This window comes from Dipteris shenzhenensis, chromosome 10 (genome assembly GCF_047967505.1).
Source record: "Dipteris shenzhenensis isolate YYH24624 ecotype China chromosome 10, Dip_SZ_1.0, whole genome shotgun sequence".
NCBI classification, from domain to species: Eukaryota; Viridiplantae; Streptophyta; class Polypodiopsida; order Gleicheniales; family Dipteridaceae; genus Dipteris; species Dipteris shenzhenensis.
In genome coordinates, this window is record NC_141605.1 from 36,435,160 (window position 1) to 36,451,412 (window position 16,253).

The window sequence follows — 16,253 nt, forward strand, 5'->3', positions numbered from 1 at the left end:
CATCAATCTCTGTGTAGAATGCCACCAGCTGAGAATGGTAGTGGTGCCATGCGATGAATCAAACTTCTGCCATTCTCCTTAACATCATGGAGGATGGCACCAGTGGCATTATCCTCAAACTCTCACGAAGGATGGCACTTGTGCCATTCTAAACAAACACACAATCCATGTGTTCAATGCCATTTGTGACACTCTTCTAACATCATATTATGTTGGAGAATGGCACGAATAGCATTCTTTATTCTTTGATATTGTGTATATTTGCTTACTGTGTTGGTGTAGTTTTTCATAATGCATATATAAGTTGCTTCGCCTTGGTTATTTTGTTAATAGAAGTTGCATTGTGGTTGTAATATTTCCTACTACAGTTATGATTTTCTATTATACCTTCTAACATTGTGTCCTTGGTTCTTTTGTTAACAGAACATTGCAAGAATGGCTAGCAAGGGAAAGAGAAAGGTTCGAGAGGTGTCAGTTTATGATGGAGTTAGTTTTGGAAGAGGATGGTTTTTGGATATATACAATAACGAGCTCCAAAAACTCCATAAAGTGCATTGTTTTGTGAACATCCAAGGAACAACTTTTGAAGATGTTGGACAAGTTAAAGAGATGGAGGATACCGAGAAAGACAACGTTCCTTGTCTCAAAATTCATACATTGGGAGGCAATGTGTATCAATTGGATCCTACTTGTTTTGATCATGTGAGGATGAATGCTACTAGGGAGGACACGATGATATCTAGGGGTTGGATTAATGAGCCAAAAAATTATACCAATCAACATATATTAGAAAGCTTTGATTTGGTAACAAAAGGGATAAATCAAGATATAAAAAAGAGTAGAAAAGCTTCGAAAAGGACCAAGAAAAGTGATGTTGAGGGATCAAGCTCTCAAAGTGTCTCAGAACACACTGAAAGAGAAGGCTAGAGAGACTGGTGAGGAGGAAACAACAGGTGAGAAGGAAATAAGGTCAGATGGAAAAACAAGCATTGGGGATAAACTGGAGGCTAAAGAAAAAGAGACAACTTTAGGAGGAAAACAGGGAGGTACGGGAATAGTCACTGATGGAACTGGAAGTGGAGGTGATGCAACGGGGAGTGGTGAGACACATATAGCAGGACATGGTGAGAAATCATCTGAAGCAACTATCATCCTGTATAAGAAAATCTAGCCAGATGTTGACTTTAAGGCACTACAAAAGAAATTGGAAAGGAAGGACACAAGTATGATAGGCTTGATGGAGTACATAGAGTACTTCCCATTTGGTTTGGAGTTTGGGGTGTTGATCCCAGTGATGAATTGCTTTAGAGCACCAAGCCAATATGTGTACAGGACATTGACCCTTAGCTATGTCAGTGACTTGGTTAAGAGTTTTGCAATGAATGCACGACCTCCTGCAACATGTGCATATCTTATGCCTTACCACATAGGCACAAATACTCTGATGTGCAAGGAAGAGATAAAGGTGGAAAAGTTAAAGGAGTATAATTATTGGATTCTCACAGGGCAGCATTCGATTTATGCTACAAGGATATTTATAACTAAAGCACATGGAGAAGCCTTCAATCAACGAATAGGTTTCTATACACGGAGGAAGGCGAGAATTGTTGTCAATGCACCAGTTGAAGCAAGTTGTAAGATATCATCAATGGCCAACATGGAGGCACAGACCGTTTTGAAAAATCAATCATATATCGATATCTTACAACACCTAAGGGCACAGTGGATTGCATTCGGATGACCAAAGAAACTAGCCCAAGGCCTTGTCAAAGGGCATAAAGATCGACAAAGTTGGGATGTGAGTAATAAACTTTGTTTTGTATGCATTTTTTATTTCAAGAATGTTTATGGCTTTGTAAAAGAAATGATAGTAGTGTCAATTCCCTGATCTGAGAATGGCACTAGTGCCATTCTTCTAGTTACCAAGTCATGCTTTTGACATGGTAATGGGAGAATCGCACTAGTGTCATTATTATCTCTATTACATGATTTGGATTAGAAGAATGTCTAAGATGATTTTGATTTTTTTATATACAATTTTGTAGGAGTTGCAAGCATATCGATGGGCGCAAACTTTGCTACCAAGGACACACACATGGTCACATACGATGATGACATCTACGAACAATGGATTAGGATTTTGACATTGGTGAAGCAGGGTGATCTTGAGGGTCGAAATCCCACAATAACATATATGAGGTGTCTGCTAGGATTGGAAGACGAAGATGTACGTGCACTTCAAGCAGAGATTGAGTCTAAAGAAATAGTTTTGGTCAAGTCAAGCAAAGACAAGGACTCCATTGAAATGTCTCAACGGGCAATGGAGATTAAGCATGATAGAGCCTTGAAAGAAGCGCTCATCAAGGAGTTCAACTCATGTCACCCTTCGCCCCAACATCAAACATGGGATGCCCTTGCAACTTACTTCAAAATTGATTCAATTGTTTATCAGAGCTTCAAGGGTTCATGTGAGTTATGGGTCAAAGAGAAGCTGCAAGTTGGCAAGTTCACACTTGATTTCCCAGAAACCGCATCAATCTATGTTGATTGGGTGATTAGTTCAATAGAGGGTAACAAGTCTACATCGCAGTCTTGTTTTCCTTGGAAAATTATTCAAGTGAACATGGAGATGGAGGGGGAGAGCTTTCTAACACGTCACTCCAAGGGACAACTTCCAATCAGCTTGTGTGTGCTTGACACCTCAGAGGGATCTGCCAAAGGCATGTGTTGGGATAAGGATGCCTTCAAGAAGTTGCTCTGTGGCTTGATGGAGACCGTTGCCACTCCGTCACAGTATGTATTGCTATCATTTATGACAATGATAGAGATGGTAAATCTCAAGGAAGCAATGATAGAGGCTCGATTTTGGCATAGAAGGTTTGTGGGTGTTATCCATGAATCGGATAGTGCACAAAAGGGTTTGTCTGAGACCTTCTGTTTTTTGTCATTTGTCAGCTCACATGATGGGTTTGATGGATTTGAGCACATGTTAGAAAACACAAGGCCATACACAATAATTGAGGACAATATTCTTTATTTTGATGAGGGCGATGAGTATGAAAAAGAGGCAGTTGTGAAGCATGGCATCATCAAGGAGTGCATCAGGTGCTATTGTAGTAGGGAACATGAAGTTGTTGTTGACGTCTTTACTAATGGATGTGTGGCATTACAAGCATTGTCAAGCAAAAGAAAAGTGATCTCACTAGTGAAGACATCCCAACAGGCGACAGAGGTCGAGGCTATGTGTGTGGCACATGCATCAAATAATCCCCATATTAAGATTTGGTCTAGCATTGAGAGGCCTCTTGAGACACATAGAGCTGATTCACCTATCGATGAAGGAATTAAAGAGGGTGAGCATCACATTGAAGACTTGTGACCTTTAACTGAAGCAGATCTTGAAGCTATCCCAAAGATTACATTGGAAGATTTGGAGCAAGGTCTTTAGCTACTCATTTATGCCTTGTGTATTCAGTTTCAAAATAATATGACTTTTATGGATTTTCTCGATTGCACATATTCTCATTATATTAAAGATATTAAACATTAGGTATGATAAAATTGTGTGACATAATGACATGGGGAATGGTACTAGCGTCATTCTCCCTATGTCGGGTTATATGTAAGAGGTACTATTAACATTTTATGTGACCTCATATGGAGAATGGCACTAGTGCCATTCTCTCTTTGTGGTTATGTAGAAATGGTAATACTGTTATGTTCCTTTCTTGAATCTATGTTAGTTGAAAGCATTACAGAGATTAAAAATTGTATAGTATTAACTATGCTACCAAAGTTTTGATTTGGGTGCTTTCTACAAATCTATTGGACCAAAGTAATATAGTATCTATGCTTTTAGATCATGCATTGTACATTTCTTTTGGGACATGGGGGGAGGCACTAGTAGTATTCTCTCCTCCCAATGAGGGTATAGAGAAAGGCACTAGTGGAATTCTCCATAACCTTATATGTAAAATGGCACTAGCACCACCCCAAGAGAAGAATGGCACTATTGCCATTCTCTCTATGAGTTCAGAGAGAAAGGTTGCACTATTTGCATTCTCAATTGACCTTTAGAGAGATTAGCACTTTTGCCATTTCCCAAAAATACAATGGAATCAGTGAACGACGATGGATAATGTTCATACTTTATTGTTATTTATTAGTTTCATATGCTTTTGTGCTTCGACATTGTTGAATACACTCTAAAGAATCAAAATATTTCTATATTCCTCAACTTCCACAGGGACCAATGATGCATGGAAGGATGTGGAGACATCAAATGTAGAGGACAACATACCACCCAAAATGGGGCCTATCAATTACGTGATGGATACAGGAGGTATAGAAGAAAACATAACCCCAAAAATGGAGAAAATTGCAAGGAATATCACGAATCCTATACTTTTAGAAGAGAACATGGATGAACGTACTGTGTCAACATTGGGGACAAAACTAGATAATCTTATTGTTGATGCAAACATGTATGAAACGATAGCACCTGACAATTTGGATGATTCAGAAGCCAGCAACTTCAAGGAGAATTTGGATCTATATCCACATACAATTTCTTTGGATATGCCACGATTAACAATCATATTAGACTTGAATGGCCTGTTATTAAGTCGTTGCATATTCAAGTCTCCAATACATCCGTCTATTATGCATGGCAAAAATAGTTATATGGTTGTTCATCCTGGGTGCATAGAATTTCTTAAAATCTTGCTACAAAGATTTAATGTAGGTATCTGGTCAACTGCGATGGAATATAACGTAATTGATATGGTAGGAAAGCTGCAAAATTATGCAAATGAGAGCCTCCCTTTTTTTGTTATATGGTCTCAGCAAGGATGCTACACTTACAGTAAGACAAGGATAAATAGGCCTGACAAGGTTGGTGTTGAGGCAATGTTCAAACCCTTAGCAGAAATCTCAAAGGCATTTGGATGTGATGCTAGAAGGACAATCCTTGTTGATGACTCCCCATACAAGGCTTGCATTAGCCCTCCATCAAATTGCATATTTCCTTCAACGTTTGATGTACAAGACAAGGATGATAATATTCTACTGAGAGAGTTGATGCCATACTTACTACAACTCAATGAGACTAAAGATGTGCGCAGCATGATTGAGACAAATCGGTATGGACAATTACCTGTGATGGAAGGGCATAAGGATTTCAACCTTGTCCAGAAAGTAATTGATGAATGGAGGGAGCAAAATCATGCATGGTCAAGAATGGAATATAAAACAAGAAATCTTCCTCTTGCAGATCAACTAAGAGAGAGGGATATAGGTGGTAGGGCAACCCATGGTGGTGATGGCCAGGTGCCTAAACTCAATGCATCCCAAATAAGGCTTTTAAGGAATGCTCCGCAACTCTCTAGCATGAATGCTATGCAAGTTTCTCAATTGGCTATAGACCTAGGGTGTAAAGGTCGCTATATCAAGAAATACATTGCTAAGGGCTACATAAACCGACTACAGAATGCGTATTTTTCATGAAGGTACATATGTTAAAGTGTTTTTTGATTTTATCTCAATATATATAACTGTTGTTGTAGCTAATTGAATTTCTCTTTTGTGATGTAGATAGATATACATTCAAATCAAGCTTGAGTAGGTACATACCAGAACGAGATCCATTTGGACCACCGAAGTTACCTGTTCCTATCAACGAAGTGTTCTGGATAAAAAATGTGGCTGTCGAGGTGCATGAGTCAACCATTACAGGTGCTGGCTTGGGCTTGTTTGTGCATGGCTCCATCAAGAGAGGGACTACTATTCTCCAGTATGGAGGTGACAAGTACTCCTACAGAGACGAAGGAATTATGTAGAGTTCATCCAAGGCTAAAGAAGTACTCTATCCAAGAGGACCCTACTGTCCCTATGAAGGATATGGTGCATATTGTTGGTGATGTTCAATATGGCAATGTGGCAAGATTTATTAACAGCAATAGAAATACCAATGTAAAGCCAAATGTTTGTTATGTATTTTCCCCTAATGTTCCACCTTAGTATGACCCCATGATGAACATAGATATTGCAGAATATGGTCACATTTGTATTGAATCCATAGATGATATACATGCAGGAGAGGAGCTATTTGCAGACTATGAGTTTTGAATAACAACATTGTATTTCTTTATACAATCATTACTTATGGGAATTGGTACTTTCTTGCCAACTATGTAAATTGGTGCGTAATTGTTGTGTGTGAATAATATGCAAACATGTTCATAACTACATTCATAATGTATTTTGAAGGAGTGTCTCTCGTGCCATTCTTTCCGATGCCATTCTCTTTGGGGCTAGAAATTGAGAGTTTCTTTGAAATCATGATTTATTTCAGGGATTTCAATGGTGTATCAACAAGTTGTTATGTTTTCATCCTAAAGTGTACTTTTTTACTTTGCAATGAGTAATCAACATGACATTTAAAGTTATTGTTTTACAATAATGCTAGTCAGTCTAAACATTGAAAGTGCACAATAAATGATTGTCATTGCCACCTAAATTACATCAAATGCTTGTCATTGCCCATTAATTTTCCATCAACTACATATCTTGCATACGTTCTCCTCAACTACATATCTTGATTTTCCATCAACTACATATCTTACTAATTTAAAGAGCCCGTGCATTTTCATTGCAATACTCATGGTTATTAATTACACTCTACATTTTTTAAACAGTGTTTTGGAGATTTTCAAATGAGAATGCTCACAACAAAAGCGAGTCTCAATATCAATGGAAATTCTAGAGACTCACTATTATGAAGGTGTTTTTGAACATCGCTATGGCTCACGAGATGAATCTAACTCAAATGGGTTTCAAAGTTTATTATTTTGTTGATGATAACATAGTTTAGACACTGATATTCTATTTATTATTTGAGAATGTAGTTGATATTTCACACTTCATGAATGGCTTTCTAGTCTATTTTCACATATTTCTCCTGTTTTTTCATCGAGGGGAGCTACAATTTCTTCCAAAACTGCCATTCTGGGAATTGGGTTTTTCCCAAATTATCTAATACGGTCTTAAAAGGAGAAATGTATCATTCTTCAAAGATATCAATTTACATAACTTTTAAATTGCAATCGATAAATTAACATTCTCCCTCCCATATGCAATACATGTGTAGACCACCCCCTATGTTCTTCCCATGTGCATCTCATACATAGCCCATATGTAACCCACCTCCTAAACTTTTATATTGGTGTCAAAAGTTTGTATGCCCTAATAAAAACAAATGTTTGAAACATTCGCAAGGATTTAAAAGTTTTATGCAAAGAAATGTAAATCTTTGCTAAGATTTACATTATTTTTTTCAAAATTCAAAAGAAAATATATAAAAGAGGTACTACACTCTCCTAATATTGTGAAACTTAAAAAATGATCTTGAAAACTTTTGCCAAGATTTTATATTAATATATAAGCATAGCTTCAATAAAAACATCCCTAGACTGTATAAATGTCAAAAGGGTGTTTTTTTATTGGAATCTTGAGATGTGCTGGTAAAAGGACACTCTAGTGAGTGAAGTTATTCTCCCAACAAGTTTTTTTATCCATGCACTGAATTTGATGCATATCCTCGAAAACTTGATTCATGGTAGCTCTTTGTTTGCCTCCTTTCATGGAAAAGGTTTGTGGGAGTTGATTCCGGATCAGAGCAGAAGCCATCAAGTAATCAAGTCCTGGAGAAGATGCAAGCATGGTACTTGAAGAATCCAAAGTCTCTTGGCCTTCTTTGTCGAGTTCTTGGTATAGATGTCTTCCATCACATAGATGTTTTGAACACTGCCGCTCAAACTTGGAGCATGTTGGAATATATTTTTTATTTGGCGGTCCAAAATTCAAATATTATGCTAAAGCTAGATCTTTGCACATCAGATGGGAGATGGAGAATCCCTAGCAACAACTAACCTCAATAGCATGCAATTTATAGTCAAGTGACTTTAAGCACCTTTAGTATGGATGGACAACTGATGATGGCAAGGCAATACTCGTAACTAACTCTCCACCAAGGTAAAATTCAAATAGTTACCATTTTGAGGGTTTATACATAGTGACCCCCCCGAGTACAGAAGAATGGTGTAATGTATGCCTTCCAATGACCTACACTATCTATTGTTGTATCAAATCCATCCACTCTCACTACCACATCATCTCCAGTCTTGTAGATGTCCCCATTATAAAAAACCTTTTCATACGTTGTTCCTCTACATGCTTGAAGACAACCCACTTTAGCACACCAAAAATTTTCAAGATATAACGTTGGTTCCTCCTTAGAGAGGAATCGATGTGCTCTTTTCTTTCTCGTTATTGGAATGACTTTTTGTTTTAGCATTTTGCAACATGGTAGATTTTCATTATCCATAACAAGTACTCTCCACAAATCTTTAGCTTTCACGATCAAAGAAAGCTCCAAAAGTACATACTTATGTTCTAGATGACATGATGAACTTTCATGATTGATTATTGCATGACAAAAGGATGAATAATAGATCTATAAACCTCCGTTAAATTTCTCTCATGTGGCATTCACCGATCCCACTCTTCTTGCAAGGCACAAAAGACCTTGGTAAAATGGATTCTCCTAAGTAAGTGAACATATGTTACTTCATCGTTTCGATGATTGGTGGTCACACTAGAATAGGATGAACCCATGGGTTCGAGTAAGTAGCACCAAAAATGTCATACATACCATGTCTCAAAACATCATCTAATATTTTCCCATTTCATGTGATATGAGAATTTTTAGTCGGACTAAATAAAATGTTAGAAAAGAAACACTAATCATTAAAATTTCAACAAGTTCACATTAAGCAAAATGTACGAACTTGCAACATGCTCTAATGGAAAATAATTTGCTCCCATTGATTCTTCCTTGCATATTTTCCAAGAAAGAAGGAAGCTACTTACAATTCCCATAGTTTCCATTGACCAACCATTGTCATGGCTATAATTATAGAAACTATGTGCAATATCAATTAGCAAAATACCCAAGTCATGTAAGTGCTTGGGTATACCTTCCATTCTATTGAAAATATATGGTAAGCACCATTGCAAAAAATTTTGATTCTCTTCCTCCTTGAAGCTTTTGTGGTATTTACTTGGAGCATGTGGCCACCATCCATACCAAATAGATGAAGGAGCAATCTTAGTGACTATATTAACATAAAAGTTCATTGCTCTTTTTGTCTCATTGGTTGATGCTTTCATGAGTGAAGTTATGCATCATATACTAAGTCCAATGATAAATTAAAACCATAGAGATCTTACAACCTCCATACCTCCATAGTATGCACTCTCCAGATAATCCAACATCCTTTAGTATTACTTCTCGTTGTTCTTGAGTGAAGGAATTCTTTAATTGTGACAAGGCCTTGAACATCTCGGTTAGACATCATTTGGGAGGTGGATACCTTGCTTGGAACCTGTTTTCATCATAAAGTTATCTTCCTTACAATGAAGGATTACTAAGGTTTTGAATATCCCTTCGGCAAAATGATTGTCCAAAATCTTTGAATGCACCTATCTTGCATTGGGCTAGATGATCTCCAGTGACCATCATCATCATTGCTCGAGCTTTACATATTTTGGTTCTACCAAAGGGATCATTAAATATTTTTTCCACTGGATAGTTATATAGCACTTCAATTCCCTCAATAAATTTTTTTTCTAGGTCATCTACAGTAAGAGGCCAAAAAAAAGTACTAAATGCACCATTTCAATTTTGAAATATTTTTTTACAACTAAATGGCATAAATAGTACCAACAAAATGTCTATTGAGGAGTTCTTTCCACCATTTAAAACCATGATTTCAAGCGCACCACAATCTTTTTGGGTGGTTTGAGATGCTTGACAACATCCTAATTGATAAGAAATGAAAAATTATGAGGATCACCCTGTGGTAATAATGTTTATTGCTATACTTTTTAATGTATGCAACAAAGGTGAGACTACATATAAACCAAAGCAAGATAGACAATTATCTTTGTCACATGGAAATATGCATACCTTGCATAATTTGTTGTCACACTTGTTGGAGAGGCAACATTGCTTACAAACAATATCAAACTTTTTAGCTTGTTCATTCCATCCTCTTCTTAGAACATCTGAGAAACATGACTTTGGATATGTAGTGTACACTTTGTTACATTTAGAGTTTCCACACAGAATAGGCAACTCATATTCAACATCCAGGTTCTAAAAGTCCTGCACCTCCCAACATTATGATCCATACCCAAATTCACCAATAGAATGTGATTGTGCTTGTTTCTCCTTTCCTAACCACCTTTCCTTTCTATGCCTCATATTGAGCAAATCATGACATTTACTTTTGACCAGGAGCTCAAGCTGATTGTGATAGGTATGTAGTCAAATGCCAACATCTACATTCTTGGCTTATTACACTTTGGAAACTTCTCACAACATGTAAAATAATCACACTGAAATTTTCTCTTCCCCACATTCTCCTGACAAGAACATAGTATTTCATTTCCAACATAGATGTCCTCTTTACTAGGTTGAAGAAGCTCGATATCGTGTCGATTATCATTTGAACCAATACATACTCTATAGTGTTGAGGTTGAACCATTCCATGTCCATTGAACATTGAGTTTAGTTGCTCCCAACAAGAGGGAACTCTTATTCCATCAAGCATGCTATCCAATGACTCTGATAGTTGTACCAAGGGTTTACTTAAGCTTGGTTTTTTGCATTGAGAACTTCGACTTCCTACTCTTCTTCCACCTGTCACCAAAAAAGAGTCTCAAAATCTTATCTTGAGCCTCAATTGGAATTTGATGCTCATATCACAAAGCTTGGAGCTCGATTATCCTCTCTAGTATTTGGTTGCATATTGATGATCCCTCCCATTTAGCAACATCATCAGGTTCTACGGGGGGGTTAAATGGCATGGGGGGATCATATGGTTGTTGATTCAAATTTATGGAACCATCATTAGGTACCTCATGAAAGTTATATGGCTCATTCTCATTTATATTGTTCTGTACAGTGTCCAAGGAAACCTATTCGGGTACCCAAGACTTCATATCTATGCTTTAATTTTTGGTTTAAAACAAAAGTTTAAGGAGCTACATGTAATCCACCATGACAATATGAGAGACAATTACAACAGATTCTTCTTCTTTCTTCCATATTAGACAAAGCATTCATCCCACTGCCTTATTTCACATCAGATTTTGTTTGCTCTTGACTTAAACCATGACTTTGACTTTGCACAATCGAATGAACATTTCCAGTCAAATCATGCTGACAATGCTCATAATAAGTGCTTCTACTAACAAATTGCCATCCTTGAGTCATATGGGCACACCTATAGTTGCATGAACATGTATGAACATGTACTACCATCTTCAATTTCTTGAAGAACTTGCCATTATAAACACCTAACAATGTGGATTATCATTCCATATGTAATGAAAGAAATACATAAAAGTGAAACTGCCATACCATAAGAAAATAAAAGAAATACTTCCATACCATATAGACAAGGCTATTCCAATGTCTCTTTACATCTAGCTTTGAGAGACAAATGAAGTATTTCTAATTCGAATACAACTCAAACCCAATGAAACATAGAAGAATAAACAATGGCATTCACATAGGTATACATAAGCATAAGCATATAGAAACATAGAAGCATATAGAAATATTCATTCACATAGGCATATAGAAGGATAGGCATTCAAATAGGTATATGGAAACATAGAAGCATAGAGTCCATAGGTATTCGCATAGGTATACATAAACATAGGCATTCACATAAAGCGTAAAGCATACACTAGCATACACATAGGCATATAGAAGGATAGGCATTCAAATATGTTTATAGAAACATAGAAGCATAGAGTCCATAGAGTCAATAGGTATATAGCACTTCAATTCCCTCAAATATATGAATAGAGAGAGAGAGACACATGCTCATGTGTGTGTGTGTGTGTGTGTGAGAGAGAGAGAGAGAGAGAGAGAGCATAATGCATATAGAAGCATATAGAATTATAGAAATATAGAAGCACTCTCATGTGGAAGCATGTTAAATATAGAAGCATAACATTATAGAGATGTAGAAGCATAATGATGTACAAATTTATGAGACTATTTGGAGAAGTATAGGCATAGGCACGATAGAAGCACAAGAATAAAGCATATACAAGCATAAACATATGCAAATAGAAACATAGGGAAGCATCAACATCAGCATTCATCAATGGCATAAACATAGGCATTCATCAATGGGCATTTTCTATCATAGGCATTAACATAGGCATTTTCTATAATCGATGCTTCTTCCCAAATTAAGATCCCTAAAATGATTTGTTGAACCCCTTGAATAAAGGGCCTCAGAAGATATGAAGTTAAGAGTAGGGGGAAAACAAATCACTGCACCACAATAAAGGATTGATCTGAGTGAATCACAAAGCAACCTATATACTAAAGTCAACATAGTGTGGATTGAGCCAAAATAAGGTTGTTTGGAGTCATAGAATGTCTTGAGCTAAATAGTGGGGGGGCAAGCCACAAGAAAAATATGTTTATATGTATGTCACACACAAAAAAAAAAAGACATCTTTGACATGATTTGTGGAATGGGAGGCATATAATTAGAAGATACGGGTTACTGTAAGATAGAAACTCATGGTGGTTAATGCTGGAACATTCTATTAAAATGGAGTTGTATGAGTTGAAGGGCCTCTAGAAAGCCGTGTTGCAATCATGTTAGGAGACCTCCACCCTACCCTTCCACCTCCCAATGTTGTTGCAACGGAAGCTGCTCATGGCCAACCGCCAACGAAAGCTAAGTGCTACCAATTACTATGCAACACCGAGCTACTGCCATGGCCAACTACTGAGCTACACACTAGATATATGAAGTATGGAGAGACTAGCAGTCCACGATGAGTTGATGTAGATGGGATATGTAGGAGCAAGCTCAAGAGCTACAAGGCACTTCGTAATTTGAGTTCCAAGATACAGGAGCAAGGCGTACCAATGCAAGAGTTCAGGGAAGGTACACAACAAGCTATAGGGTGCAAGTACAAGGGAATAGATTTGGGTTGCAAATTTGATAATCATGATACAAGCTAGGCATTGGAATTGTGATAAGTTCTTTGTTCCATTGAGGAGCCATTTGAAGGAGGCAAAGGAAACATTTTGGGGGGATTTTTAAGCCCAAAATGCATTTTGGTGCCTTCCCCCTTTGCTCTTTACCCCTTTAACCTTTCCCCTTCAACCCAAGTACTATTAAACAAGCCCTTCAAAGGTCTTACTCAATGGTATACTAGGTTCATTGGAAGATAATACACTATGTGGGTATACTGCAAAATCCTTTGTAAATCCTTTCATTTCATTCCATACGAGTCTATCCATATTTTCAAATACACTTACTCCTCAACATTACAAATGTTCCACATTCAAATATTCATCCCAAATGAATATATATTCAAAAGGTGCAACAATGTCAAGATGGAGAAATCTTTTAGCAAACCACTTGAAATCATAAATCCAATGCATTTATAAGCTCAAAATGTCCAATATTCCCAAAAGCTTGTGGATGTGACTAACATCCATATATCCCACCATCGGCGGATTGGCACCAAACTTTACATGTGTCTTAAAACAAGTGGTTTTAATGTCCTTGCAAAGGTTTAGATGCATCTGGTGCTGTATGTGCTACTAAGAAGGTAATTTGTCCCCATCCACATGTGCATCATATGTATGTCAAGCAAAAACACACATCGGACAAGGACATCCATATGAACGACCATCAGATTGGTACCCAAATTTTCACAAGTCTTAAAGTAATTGTCTTTTGTGTCCTTGCAAAGTCACAGGTTCATCGGATGTAGGATGTGCCACCGGGGAACAAGAATTCTCATATTTGCATGTGAAAATTTGCAAGAACAAGGAAGATAATGTCATTAATACCTATGCAAAGTATCATACCTAGTGGACACACTTAAATATGCTCAAAGGCCAATGATGCATATTTTTAGCATTTGTGTGTGATGGATGGTAAGAATTATTGAAATATGCATTACCAACCATGGAAATGATGTATGATCCACATCAAAATTTTGAGGCACAAGGATACCACTCATTAAAGCTTGTGCAAAATACAGGGATTTAAAAAGTATGTTTTTTAAGATAAAAATACGTACTTTTTTATTAAAGATCATGGCCTAATGCCCTAAACACAAAATACACGGTTGTTTACACTGGCTGTCGACCGAAAGACTACCAAGGTGTATCATTTGCCCACATGGTCCATCATCTCTATAGCGTGGTGTGTTTTAGGGCACCAGTAGACACTGCTGGTAACCTAGCTCTATCATGTGGTACATGTCCAATCAGCACATGTGACACCTTGGATCGTCTGATTGGGAAGGATAAGAAATTTTGTACGTTGACATACTGCACGATACAGGATGGTTACCATTGGTGTCTGTGAGAAATCCTATAAAATGACCCCTCTCCCACCATTACCGCCCTAACAAACCTATCACTTTCTTGCCATAGCTCCTTCTTTCTACCTTTTGATGACCCACCTTGGCCGGTCGGATTCACCTCACTTGGCTAACTGTCACTAGGCTCTTTGAGAGAGGGAAAGAGAGGGATTGAAAGAGAGAGGGAGAGAGAGAGAGAGAGAGGAAAGAGAGGGAGGGGGAGTAAAAGAGAGAGAGGAAAGAGAGGGAGAGTAAAAGGGAGAGAGGAAAATAGAGAGAGTAAGGGTAAAAGAGAGAGAGAGAGAGAGAAGTTTGTTTATGTCTCAGTTAGGATCCACTTCGACGGATCAGATTTGCCTCGCCTCAACTAATGTGTATAATAGTAAAGATTGAAGCCAAGTGATGGCTCGTGTTTGCCAATCAGCTCCCCCACTTCGATTTTCTTATATATCCTATCTATTTATGTAGATAGGTGTTAGTAGAGCCGAGTTTTATCCGAATGATGGCCTGCTTTTGCCGGCCGTTTCCTCCTGATAAAACTCTTCCCAACCGGATGTGTGATTGGCAAAGCTGATCTAGATCATCTTGGTTATGTGATGTTGTTATATGTTTTCTATTCTTACCTCCACTGGCTGATAGAGTGACACTCAATAATGACTTTATGGCATTTGCTCTGTAATAGTAGAAGATCACACACTGATTGCTATAGTAGTACATTATGTTGCAAGATCATGAATTAGTATTCCAAGCAATTGTCTCCCCAAGTGTCCATGCTTCTTTGCATTCCACATCCAAAAGCATGTCCTAACCTTGCAACTCCTTCTCCCCTCTCCTCCAAGCTTGCAACCCCTCCTCTCCCTCACCTCTCCCAACTCCTCTTCCTCCTCCCAAATCCTCCTCCTCCTCCTCCTCCTCCTCCTCCTCCCTTCTCCATGCTCTCCTCCTTCCCCATGCTCTTACACCTTCTTCTTCTCCCACTCCTATGCTCCCCCTAAACCCTTACTCCCTTAACCCTTGACCTGCTTGATCTACAAGGGAGATGAGTTCTCCACCATGTACTCTACCCTAAACCTTGGATCCTCCTTCTAAATCGTGAACTAAACCTTAGACCCTCTTCTAAACCCTAAATCCCTTTTGAACCCCTAAACCTCCCTCTAACCCTTGAACTCCTCCTATACCTTTCAACCCCCAATGAAGGCAAAAGCCTTCATTACCCCAATCATGATGATGCACGTTCCTTTCACACATGCATGCACTATGTTTTCTTACAATACTTAAGATTACATCTCTCATTATATTAGAATACGACCTGAGGTCCTAAGCTACACTTATACTACAAACAAAGACACCAATATATTTGTAGATGGCAAAAAGCCTCAAAACCTTGCATACTAAGAATACCCTACTTTCCCTATAGAAGCCGTGGGAAAGAGCCAACATTTGGCATGGATGCCGAGAGAGTAGTGTCTTGAGTGACAAGTAAACATACGCATATATCTAAACAACTAAACTAACTTGGGAAAATTTGTGCAATTAATTCCGTGGTTCTATCTTTGCATTATTTTTTGTAGTTGTTGTCCTTCTTTTACATAATTTTTTGGTAGTTGCTTGTAGATTTTGAAGTTCCAATCACAATCCACACTATTTTATGCTTAGTTGTGGATAAGGAATTTTTCTTGCAAGCATTTTTGGAAATGCGAATAAAGTCGATCTTTTCTTGGCAATGTCAAACTAGCTCATCTTTTGTAAACATTATGGAAAGATAGTAGCCCTC